This window comes from Hemiscyllium ocellatum, unplaced genomic scaffold, assembly GCF_020745735.1.
Source record: "Hemiscyllium ocellatum isolate sHemOce1 unplaced genomic scaffold, sHemOce1.pat.X.cur. scaffold_98_pat_ctg1, whole genome shotgun sequence".
NCBI classification, from domain to species: domain Eukaryota; kingdom Metazoa; phylum Chordata; class Chondrichthyes; order Orectolobiformes; family Hemiscylliidae; genus Hemiscyllium; species Hemiscyllium ocellatum.
In genome coordinates this window covers 68,833-84,506 of record NW_026869341.1, presented here as the reverse complement: position 1 = coordinate 84,506, position 15,674 = coordinate 68,833, and the positions used below count along the sequence as shown (strand labels likewise).

At 46.0% G+C, this 15,674-nt stretch overlaps 10 non-coding genes across 10 annotated transcripts; all 10 read right to left on the bottom strand.

Annotated features, from left to right (window-relative positions):
• Positions 1–256: 256 nt before the first annotated feature.
• On the bottom strand, positions 257–338 carry trnal-cag (transfer RNA leucine (anticodon CAG)). The gene has a single exon. It is a non-coding gene; the product is annotated as a tRNA-Leu (tRNA).
• Positions 339–1,993: 1,655 nt separating this feature from the next.
• On the bottom strand, positions 1,994–2,066 carry trnav-aac (transfer RNA valine (anticodon AAC)). Its single transcript has one exon. It is a non-coding gene; the product is annotated as a tRNA-Val (tRNA).
• A 1,483-nt stretch (positions 2,067–3,549) lies between these two features.
• On the bottom strand, positions 3,550–3,631 carry trnal-cag (transfer RNA leucine (anticodon CAG)). The gene has a single exon. It is a non-coding gene; the product is annotated as a tRNA-Leu (tRNA).
• A 1,654-nt stretch (positions 3,632–5,285) lies between these two features.
• Positions 5,286–5,358, bottom strand: trnav-aac (transfer RNA valine (anticodon AAC)). Its single transcript has one exon. It is a non-coding gene; the product is annotated as a tRNA-Val (tRNA).
• Positions 5,359–6,842: 1,484 nt separating this feature from the next.
• On the bottom strand, positions 6,843–6,924 carry trnal-caa (transfer RNA leucine (anticodon CAA)). The gene has a single exon. It is a non-coding gene; the product is annotated as a tRNA-Leu (tRNA).
• A 1,655-nt stretch (positions 6,925–8,579) lies between these two features.
• trnav-aac (transfer RNA valine (anticodon AAC)) lies at positions 8,580–8,652 on the bottom strand. Its single transcript has one exon. It is a non-coding gene; the product is annotated as a tRNA-Val (tRNA).
• A 1,481-nt stretch (positions 8,653–10,133) lies between these two features.
• trnal-cag (transfer RNA leucine (anticodon CAG)) lies at positions 10,134–10,215 on the bottom strand. Its single transcript has one exon. It is a non-coding gene; the product is annotated as a tRNA-Leu (tRNA).
• A 1,655-nt stretch (positions 10,216–11,870) lies between these two features.
• trnav-aac (transfer RNA valine (anticodon AAC)) lies at positions 11,871–11,943 on the bottom strand. The gene has a single exon. It is a non-coding gene; the product is annotated as a tRNA-Val (tRNA).
• A 1,483-nt stretch (positions 11,944–13,426) lies between these two features.
• trnal-cag (transfer RNA leucine (anticodon CAG)) lies at positions 13,427–13,508 on the bottom strand. Its single transcript has one exon. It is a non-coding gene; the product is annotated as a tRNA-Leu (tRNA).
• A 1,655-nt stretch (positions 13,509–15,163) lies between these two features.
• trnav-aac (transfer RNA valine (anticodon AAC)) lies at positions 15,164–15,236 on the bottom strand. The gene has a single exon. It is a non-coding gene; the product is annotated as a tRNA-Val (tRNA).
• Positions 15,237–15,674: the final 438 nt, after the last annotated feature.

Genomic DNA, 15,674 nt, shown 5'->3' with positions numbered 1-15,674 from the left:
AACGATGAATCGATTCAGCGCAGGACTTTGTTTCACAACAGCGATGAAATAACAGTCTCCATTCGGTTCCAGTAAAAACTCAACTTGCCTGGAACATAAAGGAAGCGTTGAGCTTGTTTGCGATTTTCGGCAGGGGAGGCGGGCACCATCATGACAGCAGAGAGACTTCACAATATTCACCACAGTTAATTCCCCTGGAATATCAACGCAGCGGGGATTTTAACAACGCTGCAGCGGTGGAGTTGACCAGCTGAAATGGCAGTGGCGGGATTCGAACCCACGCCCCTTTCAGGACTGGAACCTGGATCCAGCGCCTTAGACCGCTCGGCCACACTACCAGACAGCGCGGCAGCGCATTTACTTGCATTTCGAATTGTGCTCCTGCATAACCACACATGCTAAGTCAAATGAAAAGGGTTCCATGATCCCTCTCCGACTCGCACAGCTGCTGGGATGTGCCCAGCTACAATGACAATTTCGCAGCAGATCATGAAAGCCCATCAATCCAGACAAAAATCAATGGTAAGCTGAGTCTATCTTCTCAGACTCTTTTCAACCAGAAATGTATCTTTGACTGCGTGAGAATATATGTTCGGTTATGATTTGGTCAAATCACCATGAGCTGCTTGACATTACTTCAATTTCGATTCTTGCTTTGCTGAATGATTTCACCCATTGCTCGAAACAGGACAACTTCCACGTTTACACGGAACATGAAACACACCGGACTGCAGGGAAAATGCACAAAGCTGAGCAGGCCGTGTTCCACATTATACCGTGCAGCATCGTTTCAGTCACTGTGTCTGTTTTGCAGAATATGAGTCCCAAAGAATGTTCTCCATCCTAAAACCGGAGGTAGCATTACAATCCGAGAACGACAGATCACATTGGGAGGATGCTCTGACCTCGGGGCCAGTTCGAGATGCCACTTTCCTTGCCTTTTACCTTAACCGTGCAATTGGCTGCAGGGATGTTCATACCTGGACATGAGCCACATGGATACCAACTGAGTTGGAAACCTGTGTGCGAATCGACGAGAAGCGACTCAATAAATTTTGCTAAATTCCATGGTGCTTATTAGAAATGCAGTTTCTGTTCACGTCAATTGAAAAGGCAGTTTCTGAACATAGTAACAGAAGGTCCTACTCACCCCACCCCCACTGCGGAAGAGGTGCTAACTGCCCTTGAGTGCTTTTTGTTCTCGATGTGAAGAGCTCTCCCGCATGAGTCACCTTCACGTCTCTTGTTGCTGAGTGACTCACAAAGAAGGAGATTCACCAGAGCTGCAACTGCCTCACTTTCCCACTCGCCCTCCCGTTTACATTTTCCTGCTCGTCAGTGATTTAAAGAAAACCAAAAGGTTGCGATGTCATTCTGTAGCCTCTCTGTCAATTCCTCCGTTTCAGTTCCAACTTGGCTTAGATCTCGGGGCTCACCTTAATACTAGCGACGCTATGAAATCACAAGTCCAGAGGTTCCTCTGAGAGTGTAATTTCTTTCATTGCTGTTGCTGATTGAATGAGTCACTATAACGTGCGAACTGATCCAAACCATGATTCAGCACCTCTGCTGCCAATTCGCGCACGTTGAATAACGACAGACAGCTTCCAAATGAGGCCTTGCAGAGACGACTTTGGGGTACATTTGTCAGACAGACCAGTTGAGGAATCCGTGGTGCACTGTGACACCAGCTCATCAGCTTCTTCGCTGTCTTTGAACCGGCCCGCCTGCGCAAGGAATGCAAATGCGGTACTGCTTTTTGTGGAAGATTCAGAACGCGGTAACTACACTCTGAAACAGAATGGCATATGATCAGACCCAGCTTGGAGAAAACCTTTACAATGCTTTGCAAACTAATTTAATGGAATTGCATTACATTTCACAAAGAGAGCAGATTTGTTCGAGCGATTTCGAAGGCAGGTTTGCAGATGGGAAAGCAAGCAAGAAAGCTGCGTTCTTGTCCGTGTAAAAGGCTGCAATTGAAGAACAAAGCAGTTTCTGCCCAGTTTCGAACTGGGGACCTTTCGCGTGTTAGGCGAATGTGATGACCACTACACTACAGAAACAAGCCTGCGCCGGCCGCGCTGCGGCTCTGTGGCATCCAGCACTGAAAGTTGAAGCCATTCTCCGTTTCACCTTTCTTTTTCCAACAGCTCGTTGTTATCCAGGGTAATTGACATCTTGAAAAAGTTAAAAAAAAGAAACAGACGTGAAATTGGTGACAAAATATAGACAAGGATGTGGTCAATGTTCGGACTGTAGAGTGAGGTGGAATAGGCTGGGACAACTTTCCCGGCAGCATAACGGCTGCGACATGATTTTATGGAAGGGTTTTGAACTGAGTATTTACGTGTTTTACCCAAGCTGGGGTGAGTTGGAAACTCGGGAGCATAGGTTTAAGGTGAGTGCTCTGAAATTGACAAAGGACCTGAGGCACATTTCCCACACACAAGGTTGTGCGTGTATGGAATGAGCTACCAGAGGAAGTGGAGGAGGCTATTGCACTCAGAAAATTGCAATGGTAATCGGATCAGTTTCTGGATAGGATGGGTTTAGAGGGATGGAGGCCAAATGCTGTGGAACGGGACTTGTTTAATTTTGGATATGTGGTGAGCATGGATGAGATACACCGAAGTATCTGTTTCCACGCGGTGTACCCCAATAACGTTGTGTTTGAAAGGATTACTTTTTAGCGGAGCTTGCCGTCGCAGTCTGTAGCACAATCATTTAGACTGTTCGACTGCTCACGGGAAAGGTAGTATTGTGAAACACTGCAGAAACGAACGACTCCCTTACTTTTGCTGTGACTGACCATACTTCGTGAAATTTTTCCAGATCCTCAGTTGAGGATTTTTGCTGCTGGAAGTTACCTCAGAACCCCTGTTAACTCGTAATGTATTGAGCGAATCGCAAACAGAAAGCATTTAACACGGAACACAAACAAAACTGGCATACCTAATGCATGTTCAGACACAGCGAAGCATGAATGCTAAATGTGAGACAGTCCGAGGGCATGAGGCATAAAGTAACCTCACAACTAACAACTGGGCAATTCCAAACTACTCTTTCAAACATACTGCAGCCTTAGTGCACCACCACTTCACGGACAATGCTGAAAAGAGAGAAAGAAAGAATATAATAAGTATGGGCCATAAAAAAGTGAATTTCACCAATCACAGTCTCGATTAGATTACCTTTCCCTTCCGGTGTCTCCAAGACGGAAATGAAGGAAATGGGAGAAATTCAATAACACATTCAGTGGAAAGAATTTCCCATTCGCCAGAAAGCCAAATAACGATGAATCGATTCAGCGCAGGACTTTGTTTCACAACAGCGATGAAATAACAGTCTCCATTCGGTTCCAGTAAAAACTCAACTTGCCTGGAACATAAAGGAAGCGTTGAGCTTGTTCGCGATTTTCGGCAGGGGAGGCGGGCACCATCATGACAGCAGAGAGACTTCACAATATTCACCACAGTTAACTGCTCTGGAATATCAACGCAGCGGGGATTTTAACAACGCTGCAGCGGTGGAGTTGACCAGCTGAAATGGCAGTGGTGGGATTCGAACCCACGCCCCTTTCAGGGCTGGAACCTGGATCCAGCGCCTTAGACCGCTCGGCCACACTACCAGACAGCGCGGCAGCGCATTTACTTGCATTTCGAATTGTGCTCCTGCATAACCACACATGCTAAGTCAAATGAAAAGGGTTCCATGATCCCTCTCCGACTCGCACAGCTGCTGGGATGTGCCCAGCTACAATGACAATTTCGCAGCAGATCATGAAAGCCCATCAATCCAGACAAAAATCAATGGTAAGCTGAGTCTATCTTCTCAGACTCTTTTCAACCAGAAATGTATCTTTGACTGCGTGAGAATATATGTTCGGTTATGATTTGGTCAAATCACCATGAGCTGCTTGACATTACTTCAATTTCGATTCTTGCTTTGCTGAATGATTTCACCCATTGCTCGAAACAGGACAACTTCACGTTTACACGGAACATGAAACACAGCGGACTGCAGGGAAAATGCACAAAGCTGAGCAGGCCGTGTTCCACATTATACCGTGCAGCATCGTTTCAGTCACTGTGTCTGTTTTGCAGAATAAGAGTCCCAAAGAATGTTCTCCATCCTAAAACCGGAGGTAGCATTACAATCCGAGAACGACAGATCACATTGGGAGGATGCTCTGACCTCGGGGCCAGTTCGAGATGCCACTTTCCTTGCCTTTTACCTTAACCGTGCAATTGGCTGCAGGGATGTTCATACCTGGACATGAGCCACATGGATACCAACTGAGTTGGAAACCTGTGTGCGAATCGACGAGAAGCGACTCAATAAATTTTGCTAAATTCCATGGTGCTTATTAGAAATGCAGTTTCTGTTCACGTCAATTGAAAAGGCAGTTTCTGAACATAGTAACAGAAGGTCCTACTCACCCCACCCCCACTGCGGAAGAGGTGCTAACTGCCCTTGAGTGCTTTTTGTTCTCGATGTGAAGAGCTCTCCCGCATGAGTCACCTTCACGTCTCTTGTTGCTGAGTGACTCACAAAGAAGGAGATTCACCAGAGCTGCAACTGCCTCACTTTCCCACTCGCCCTCCCGTTTACATTTTCCTGCTCGTCAGTGATTTAAAGAAAACCAAAAGGTTGCGATGTCATTCTGTAGCCTCTCTGTCAATTCCTCCGTTTCAGTTCCAACTTGGCTTAGATCTCGGGGCTCACCTTAATACTAGCGACGCTATGAAATCACAAGTCCAGAGGTTCCTCTGAGAGTGTAATTTCTTTCATTGCTGTTGCTGATTGAATGAGTCACTATAACGTGCGAACTGATCCAAACCATGATTCAGCACCTCTGCTGCCAATTCTCGCACGTTGAATAACGACAGACAGCTTCCAAATGAGGCCTTGCAGAGACGACTTTGGGGTACATTTGTCAGACAGACCAGTTGAGGAATCCGCGGTGCACTGTGACACCAGCTCATCAGCTTCTTCGCTGTCTTTGAACCGGCCCGCCTGCGCAAGGAATGCAAATGCGGTACTGCTTTTTGTGGAAGATTCAGAATGCGGTAACTACACTCTGAAACAGAATGGCATATGATCAGACCCAGCTTGGAGAAAACCTTTACAATGCTTTGCAAACTAATTTAATGGAATTGCATTACATTTCACAAAGTGAGCAGATTTGTTCGAGCGATTTCGAAGGCAGGTTTGCAGATGGGAAAGCAAGCAAGAAAGCTCCGTTCTTGTCCGTGTAAAAGGCTGCAATTGAAGAACAAAGCAGTTTCTGCCCAGTTTCGAACTGGGGACCTTTCGCGTGTTAGGCGAATGTGATGACCACTACACTACAGAAACAAGCCTGCGCCGGCCGCGCTGCGGCTCTGTGGCATCCAGCACTGAAAGTTGAAGCCATTCTCCGTTTCACCTTTCTTTTTCCAACAGCTCGTTGTTATCCAGGGTAATTGACATCTTGAAAAAGTTAAAAAAAAAGAAACAGACGTGAAATTGGTGACAAAATATAGACAAGGATGTGGTCAATGTTCGGACTGTAGAGTGAGGTGGAATAGGCTGGGACAACTTTCCCGGCAGCATAACGGCTGCGACATGATTTTATGGAAGGGTTTTGAACTGAGTATTTACGTGTTTTACCCAAGCTGGGGTGAGTTGGAAACTCGGGAGCATAGGTTTAAGGTGAGTGCTCTGAAATTGACAAAGGACCTGAGGCACATTTCCCACACACAAGGTTGTGCGTGTATGGAATGAGCTACCAGAGGAAGTGGAGGAGGCTATTGCACTCAGAAAATTGCAATGGTAATCGGATCAGTTTCTGGATAGGATGGGTTTAGAGGGATGGAGGCCAAATGCTGTGGAACGGGACTTGTTTAATTTTGGATATGTGGTGAGCATGGATGAGATACACCGAAGTATCTGTTTCCACGCGGTGTACCCCAATAACGTTGTGTTTGAAAGGATTACTTTTTAGCGGAGCTTGCCTTCGCAGTCTGTAGCACAATCATTTAGACTGTTCGACTGCTCACGGGAAAGGTAGTATTGTGAAACACTGCAGAAACGAACGACTCCCTTACTTTTGCTGTGACTGACCATACTTGGTGAAATTTTTCCAGATCCTCAGTTGAGGATTTTTGCTGCTGGAAGTTACCTCAGAACCCCTGTTAACTCGTAATGTATTGAGCGAATCGCAAACAGAAAGCATTTAACACGGAACACAAACAAAACTGGCATACCTAATGCATGTTCAGACACAGCGAAGCATGAATGCCAATTGTGAGACAGTCCGAGGGCATGAGGCATAAAGTAACCTCACAACTAACAACTGGGCAATTCCAAACTACTCTTTCAAACATACTGCAGCCTTAGTGCACCACCACTTCCCGGACAATGCTGAAAAGAGAGAAAGAAAGAATATAATAAGTATGGGCCATAAAAAAGTGAATTTCACCAATCACAGTCTCGATTAGATTACCTTTCCCTTCCGGTGTCTCCAAGACGGAAATGAAGGAAATGGGAGAAATTCAATAACACATTCAGTGGAAAGAATTTCCCATTCGCCAGAAAGCCAAATAACGATGAATCGATTCAGCGCAGGACTTTGTTTCACAACAGCGATGAAATAACAGTCTCCATTCGGTTCCAGTAAAAACTCAACTTGCCTGGAACATAAAGGAAGCGTTGAGCTTGTTCGCGATTTTCGGCAGGGGAGGCGGGCACCATCATGACAGCAGAGAGACTTCACAATATTCACCACAGTTAATTCCCCTGGAATATCAACGCAGCGGGGATTTTAACAATGCTGCAGCGGTGGAGTTGACCAGCTGAAATGGCAGTGGTGGGATTCGAACCCACGCCCCTTTCAGGACTGGAACTTGGATCCAGCGCCTGAGACCGCTCGGCCACACTACCAGACAGCGCGGCTGCGCATTTACTTGCATTTCGAATTGTGCTCCTGCATAACCACACATGCTAAGTCAAATGAAAAGGGTTCCATGATCCCTCTCCGACTCGCACAGCTGCTGGGATGTGCCCAGCTACAATGACAATTTCGCAGCAGATCATGAAAGCCCATCAATCCAGACAAAAATCAATGGTAAGCTGTGTCTATCTTCTCAGACTCTTTTCAACCAGAAATGTATCTTTGACTGCGTGAGAATATATGTTCGGTTATGATTTGGTCAAATCACCATGAGCTGCTTGACATTACTTCAATTTCGATTCTTGCTTTGCTGAATGATTTCACCCATTGCTCGAAACAGGACAACTTCCACGTTTACACGGAACATGAAACACAGCGGACTGCAGGGAAAATGCACAAAGCTGAGCAGGCCGTGTTCCACATTATACCGTGCAGCATCGTTTCAGTCACTGTGTCTGTTTTGCAGAATAAGAGTCCCAAAGAATGTTCTCCATCCTAAAACCGGAGGTAGCATTACAATCCGAGAACGACAGATCACATTGGGAGGATGCTCTGACCTCGGGGCCAGTTCGAGATGCCACTTTCCTTGCCTTTTACCTTAACCGTGCAATTGGCTGCAGGGATGTTCATACCTGGACATGAGCCACATGGATACCAACTGAGTTGGAAACCTGTGTGCGAATCGACGAGAAGCGACTCAATAAATTTTGCTAAATTCCATGGTGCTTATTAGAAATGCAGTTTCTGTTCACGTCAATTGAAAAGGCAGTTTCTGAACATAGTAACAGAAGGTCCTACTCACCCCACCCCCACTGCGGAAGAGGTGCTAACTGCCCTTGAGTGCTTTTTGTTCTCGATGTGAAGAGCTCTCCCGCATGAGTCACCTTCACGTCTCTTGTTGCTGAGTGACTCACAAAGAAGGAGATTCACCAGAGCTGCAACTGCCTCACTTTCCCACTCGCCCTCCCGTTTACATTTTCCTGCTCGTCAGTGATTTAAAGAAAACCAAAAGGTTGCGATGTCATTCTGTAGCCTCTCTGTCAATTCCTCCGTTTCAGTTCCAACTTGGCTTAGATCTCGGGGCTCACCTTAATACTAGCGACGCTATGAAATCACAAGTCCAGAGGTTCCTCTGAGAGTGTAATTTCTTTCTTTGCTGTTGCTGATTGAATGAGTCACTATAACGTGCGAACTGATCCAAACCATGATTCAGCACCTCTGCTGCCAATTCTCGCACGTTGAATAACGACAGACAGCTTCCAAATGAGGCCTTGCAGAGACGACTTTGGGGTACATTTGTCAGACAGACCAGTTGAGGAATCCGTGGTGCACTGTGACACCAGCTCATCAGCTTCTTCGCTGTCTTTGAACCGGCCCGCCTGCGCAAGGAATGCAAATGCGGTACTGCTTTTTGTGGAAGATTCAGAATGCGGTAACTACACTCTGAAACAGAATGGCATATGATCAGACCCAGCTTGGAGAAAACCTTTACAATGCTTTGCAAACTAATTTAATGGAATTGCATTACGTTTCACAAAGTGAGCAGATTTGTTCGAGCGATTTCGAAGGCAGGTTTGCAGATGGGAAAGCAAGCAAGAAAGCTGCGTTCTTGTCCGTGTAAAAGGCTGCAATTGAAGAACAAAGCAGTTTCTGCCCAGCTTCGAACTGGGGACCTTTCGCGTGTTAGGCGAATGTGATGACCACTACACTACAGAAACAAGCCTGCGCCGGCCGCGCTGCGGCTCTGTGGCATCCAGCACTGAAAGTTGAAGCCATTCTCCGTTTCACCTTTCTTTTTCCAACAGCTCGTTGTTATCCAGGGTAATTGACATCTTGAAAAAGTTAAAAAAAGAAACAGACGTGAAATTGGTGACAAAATATAGACAAGGATGTGGTCAATGTTCGGACTGTAGAGTGAGGTGGAATAGGCTGGGACAACTTTCCCGGCAGCATAACGGCTGCGACATGATTTTATGGAAGGGTTTTGAACTGAGTATTTACGTGTTTTACCCAAGCTGGGGTGAGTTGGAAACTCGGGAGCATAGGTTTAAGGTGAGTGCTCTGAAATTGACAAAGGACCTGAGGCACATTTCCCACACACAAGGTTGTGCGTGTATGGAATGAGCTACCAGAGGAAGTGGAGGAGGCTATTGCACTCAGAAAATTGCAATGGTAATCGGATCAGTTTCTGGATAGGATGGGTTTAGAGGGATGGAGGCCAAATGCTGTGGAACGGGACTTGTTTAATTTTGGATATGTGGTGAGCATGGATGAGATACACCGAAGTATCTGTTTCCACGCGGTGTACCCCAATAACGTTGTGTTTGAAAGGATTACTTTTTAGCGGAGCTTGCCGTCGCAGTCTGTAGCACAATCATTTAGACTGTTCGACTGCTCACGGGAAAGGTAGTATTGTGAAACACTGCAGAAACGAACGACTCCCTTACTTTTGCTGTGACTGACCATACTTCGTGAAATTTTTCCAGATCCTCAGTTGAGGATTTTTGCTGCTGGAAGTTACCTCAGAACCCCTGTTAACTCGTAATGTATTGAGCGAATCGCAAACAGAAAGCATTTAACACGGAACACAAACAAAACTGGCATACCTAATGCATGTTCAGACACAGCGAAGCATGAATGCTAAATGTGAGACAGTCCGAGGGCATGAGGCATAAAGTAACCTCACAACTAACAACTGGGCAATTCCAAACTACTCTTTCAAACATACTGCAGCCTTAGTGCACCACCACTTCCCGGACAATGCTGAAAAGAGAGAAAGAAAGAATATAATAAGTATGGGCCATAAAAAAGTGAATTTCACCAATCACAGTCTCGATTAGATTACCTTTCCCTTCCGGTGTCTCCAAGACGGAAATGAAGGAAATGGGAGAAATTCAATAACACATTCAGTGGAAAGAATTTCCCATTCGCCAGAAAGCCAAATAACGATGAATCGATTCAGCGCAGGACTTTGTTTCACAACAGCGATGAAATAACAGTCTCCATTCGGTTCCAGTAAAAACTCAACTTGCCTGGAACATAAAGGAAGCGTTGAGCTTGTTTGCGATTTTCGGCAGGGGAGGCGAGCACCATCATGACAGCAGAGAGACTTCACAATATTCACCACAGTTAATTCCCTGGAATATCAACGCAGCGGGGATTTTAACAACGCTGCAGCGGTGGAGTTGACCAGCTGAAATGGCAGTGGTGGGATTCGAACCCACGCCCCTTTCAGGACTGGAACCTGGATCCAGCGCCTTAGACCGCTCGGCCACACTACCAGACAGCGCGGCAGCGCATTTACTTGCATTTCGAATTGTGCTCCTGCATAACCACACATGCTAAGTCAAATGAAAAGGGTTCCATGATCCCTCTCCGACTCGCACAGCTGCTGGGATGTGCCCAGCTACAATGACAATTTCGCAGCAGATCATGAAAGCCCATCAATCCAGACAAAAATCAATGGTAAGCTGAGTCTATCTTCTCAGACTCTTTTCAACCAGAAATGTATCTTTGACTGCGTGAGAATATATGTTCGGTTATGATTTGGTCAAATCACCATGAGCTGCTTGACATTACTTCAATTTCGATTCTTGCTTTGCTGAATGATTTCACCCATTGCTCGAAACAGGACAACTTTCACGTTTACACGGAACATGAAACACACCGGACTGCAGGGAAAATGCACAAAGCTGAGCAGGCCGTGTTCCACATTATACCGTGCAGCATCGTTTCAGTCACTGTGTCTGTTTTGCAGAATAAGAGTCCCAAAGAATGTTCTCCATCCTAAAACCGGAGGTAGCATTACAATCCGAGAACGACAGATCACATTGGGAGGATGCTCTGACCTCGGGGCCAGTTCGAGATGCCACTTTCCTTGCCTTTTACCTTAACCGTGCAATTGGCTGCAGGGATGTTCATACCTGGACATGAGCCACATGGATACCAACTGAGTTGGAAACCTGTGTGCGAATCGACGAGAAGCGACTCAATAAATTTTGCTAAATTCCATGGTGCTTATTAGAAATGCAGTTTCTGTTCACGTCAATTGAAAAGGCAGTTTCTGAACATAGTAACAGAAGGTCCTACTCACCCCACCCCCACTGCGGAAGAGGTGCTAACTGCCCTTGAGTGCTTTTTGTTCTCGATGTGAAGAGCTCTCCCGCATGAGTCACCTTCACGTCTCTTGTTGCTGAGTGACTCACAAAGAAGGAGATTCACCAGAGCTGCAACTGCCTCACTTTCCCACTCGCCCTCCCGTTTACATTTTCCTGCTCGTCAGTGATTTAAAGAAAACCAAAAGGTTGCGATGTCATTCTGTAGCCTCTCTGTCAATTCCTCCGTTTCAGTTCCAACTTGGCTTAGATCTCGGGGCTCACCTTAATACTAGCGACGCTATGAAATCACAAGTCCAGAGGTTCCTCTGAGAGTGTAATTTCTTTCATTGCTGTTGCTGATTGAATGAGTCACTATAACGTGCGAACTGATCCAAACCATGATTCAGCACCTCTGCTGCCAATTCTCGCACGTTGAATAACGACAGACAGCTTCCAAATGAGGCCTTGCAGAGACGACTTTGGGGTACATTTGTCAGACAGACCAGTTGAGGAATCCGTGGTGCACTGTGACACCAGCTCATCAGCTTCTTCGCTGTCTTTGAACCGGCCCGCCTGCGCAAGGAATGCAAATGCGGTACTGCTTTTTGTGGAAGATTCAGAATGCGGTAACTACACTCTGAAACAGAATGGCATATGATCAGACCCAGCTTGGAGAAAACCTTTACAATGCTTTGCAAACTAATTTAATGGAATTGCATTACATTTCACAAAGAGAGCAGATTTGTTCGAGCGATTTCGAAGGCAGGTTTGCAGATGGGAAAGCAAGCAAGAAAGCTGCGTTCTTGTCCGTGTAAAAGGCTGCAATTGAAGAACAAAGCAGTTTCTGCCCAGTTTCGAACTGGGGACCTTTCGCGTGTTAGGCGAATGTGATGACCACTACACTACAGAAACAAGCCTGCGCCGGCCGCGCTGCGGCTCTGTGGCATCCAGCACTGAAAGTTGAAGCCATTCTCCGTTTCACCTTTCTTTTTCCAACAGCTCGTTGTTATCCAGGGTAATTGACATCTTGAAAAAGTTAAAAAAAAGAAACAGACGTGAAATTGGTGACAAAATATAGACAAGGATGTGGTCAATGTTCGGACTGTAGAGTGAGGTGGAATAGGCTGGGACAACTTTCCCGGCAGCATAACGGCTGCGACATGATTTTATGGAAGGGTTTTGAACTGAGTATTTACGTGTTTTACCCAAGCTGGGGTGAGTTGGAAACTCGGGAGCATAGGTTTAAGGTGAGTGCTCTGAAATTGACAAAGGACCTGAGGCACATTTCCCACACACAAGGTTGTGCGTGTATGGAATGAGCTACCAGAGGAAGTGGAGGAGGCTATTGCACTCAGAAAATTGCAATGGTAATCGGATCAGTTTCTGGATAGGATGGGTTTAGAGGGATGGAGGCCAAATGCTGTGGAACGGGACTTGTTTAATTTTGGATATGTGGTGAGCATGGATGAGATACACCGAAGTATCTGTTTCCACGCGGTGTACCCCAATAACGTTGTGTTTGAAAGGATTACTTTTTAGCGGAGCTTGCCGTCGCAGTCTGTAGCACAATCATTTAGACTGTTCGACTGCTCACGGGAAAGGTAGTATTGTGAAACACTGCAGAAACGAACGACTCCCTTACTTTTGCTGTGACTGACCATACTTGGTGAAATTTTTCCAGATCCTCAGTTGAGGATTTTTGCTGCTGGAAGTTACCTCAGAACCCCTGTTAACTCGTAATGTATTGAGCGAATCGCAAACAGAAAGCATTTAACACGGAACACAAACAAAACTGGCATACCTAATGCATGTTCAGACACAGCGAAGCATGAATGCCAATTGTGAGACAGTCCGAGGGCATGAGGCATAAAGTAACCTCACAACTAACAACTGGGCAATTCCAAACTACTCTTTCAAACATACTGCAGCCTTAGTGCACCTCCACTTCCCGGACAATGCTGAAAAGAGAGAAAGAAAGAATATAATAAGTATGGGCCATAAAAAAGTGAATTTCACCAATCACAGTCTCGATTAGATTACCTTTCCCTTCCGGTGTCTCCAAGACGGAAATGAAGGAAATGGGAGAAATTCAATAACACATTCAGTGGAAAGAATTTCCCATTCGCCAGAAAGCCAAATAACGATGAATCGATTCAGCGCAGGACTTTGTTTCACAACAGCGATGAAATAACAGTCTCCATTCGGTTCCAGTAAAAACTCAACTTGCCTGGAACATAAAGCAAGCGTTGAGCTTGTTCGCGATTTTCGGCAGGGGAGGCGAGCACCATCATGACAGCAGAGAGACTTCACAATATTCACCACAGTTAATTCCCCTGGAATATCAACGCAGCGGGGATTTTAACAACGCTGCAGCGGTGGAGTTGACCAGCTGAAATGGCAGTGGTGGGATTCGAACCCACGCCCCTTTCAGGACTGGAACCTGGATCCAGCGCCTTAGACCGCTCGGCCACACTACCAGACAGCGCGGCAGCGCATTTACTTGCATTTCGAATTGTGCTCCTGCATAACCACACATGCTAAGTCAAATGAAAAGGGTTCCATGATCCCTCTCCGACTCGCACAGCTGCTGGGATGTGCCCAGCTACAATGACAATTTCGCAGCAGATCATGAAAGCCCATCAATCCAGACAAAAATCAATGGTAAGCTGAGTCTATCTTCTCAGACTCTTTTCAACCAGAAATGTATCTTTGACTGCGTGAGAATATATGTTCGGTTATGATTTGGTCAAATCACCATGAGCTGCTTGACATTACTTCAATTTCGATTCTTGCTTTGCTGAATGATTTCACCCATTGCTCGAAACAGGACAACTTTCACGTTTACACGGAACATGAAACACAGCGGACTGCAGGGAAAATGCACAAAGCTGAGCAGGCCGTGTTCCACATTATACCGTGCAGCATCGTTTCAGTCACTGTGTCTGTTTTGCAGAATAAGAGTCCCAAAGAATGTTCTCCATCCTAAAACCGGAGGTAGCATTACAATCCGAGAACGACAGATCACATTGGGAGGATGCTCTGACCTCGGGGCCAGTTCGAGATGCCACTTTCCTTGCCTTTTACCTTAACCGTGCAATTGGCTGCAGGGATGTTCATACCTGGACATGAGCCACATGGATACCAACTGAGTTGGAAACCTGTGTGCGAATCGACGAGAAGCGACTCAATAAATTTTGCTAAATTCCATGGTGCTTATTAGAAATGCAGTTTCTGTTCACGTCAATTGAAAAGGCAGTTTCTGAACATAGTAACAGAAGGTCCTACTCACCCCACCCCCACTGCGGAAGAGGTGCTAACTGCCCTTGAGTGCTTTTTGTTCTCGATGTGAAGAGCTCTCCCGCATGAGTCACCTTCACGTCTCTTGTTGCTGAGTGACTCACAAAGAAGGAGATTCACCAGAGCTGCAACTGCCTCACTTTCCCACTCGCCCTCCCGTTTACATTTTCCTGCTCGTCAGTGATTTAAAGAAAACCAAAAGGTTGCGATGTCATTCTGTAGCCTCTCTGTCAATTCCTCCGTTTCAGTTCCAACTTGGCTTAGATCTCGGGGCTCACCTTAATACTAGCGACGCTATGAAATCACAAGTCCAGAGGTTCCTCTGAGAGTGTAATTTCTTTCTTTGCTGTTGCTGATTGAATGAGTCACTATAACGTGCGAACTGATCCAAACCATGATTCAGCACCTCTGCTGCCAATTCTCGCACGTTGAATAACGACAGACAGCTTCCAAATGAGGCCTTGCAGAGACGACTTTGGGGTACATTTGTCAGACAGACCAGTTGAGGAATCCGTGGTGCACTGTGACACCAGCTCATCAGCTTCTTCGCTGTCTTTGAACCGGCCCGCCTGCGCAAGGAATGCAAATGCGGTACTGCTTTTTGTGGAAGATTCAGAATGCGGTAACTACACTCTGAAACAGAATGGCATATGATCAGACCCAGCTTGGAGAAAACCTTTACAATGCTTTGCAAACTAATTTAATGGAATTGCATTACATTTCACAAAGAGAGCAGATTTGTTCGAGCGATTTCGAAGGCAGGTTTGCAGATGGGAAAGCAAGCAAGAAAGCTGCGTTCTTGTCCGTGTAAAAGGCTGCAATTGAAGAACAAAGCAGTTTCTGCCCAGCTTCGAACTGGGGACCTTTCGCGTGTTAGGCGAATGTGATGACCACTACACTACAGAAACAAGCCTGCGCCGGCCGCGCTGCGGCTCTGTGGCATCCAGCACTGAAAGTTGAAGCCATTCTCCGTTTCACCTTTCTTTTTCCAACAGCTCGTTGTTATCCAGGGTAATTGACATCTTGAAAAAGTTAAAAAAAAGAAACAGACGTGAAATTGGTGACAAAATATAGACAAGGATGTGGTCAATGTTCGGACTGTAGAGTGAGGTGGAATAGGCTGGGACAACTTTCCCGGCAGCATAACGGCTGCGACATGATTTTATGGAAGGGTTTTGAACTGAGTATTTACGTGTTTTACCCAAGCTGGGGTGAGTTGGAAACTCGGGAGCATAGGTTTAAGGTGAGTGCTCTGAAATTGACAAAGGACCTGAGGCACATTTCCCACACACAAGGTTGTGCGTGTATGGAATGAGCTACCAGAGGAAGTGGAGGAGGCTATTGCA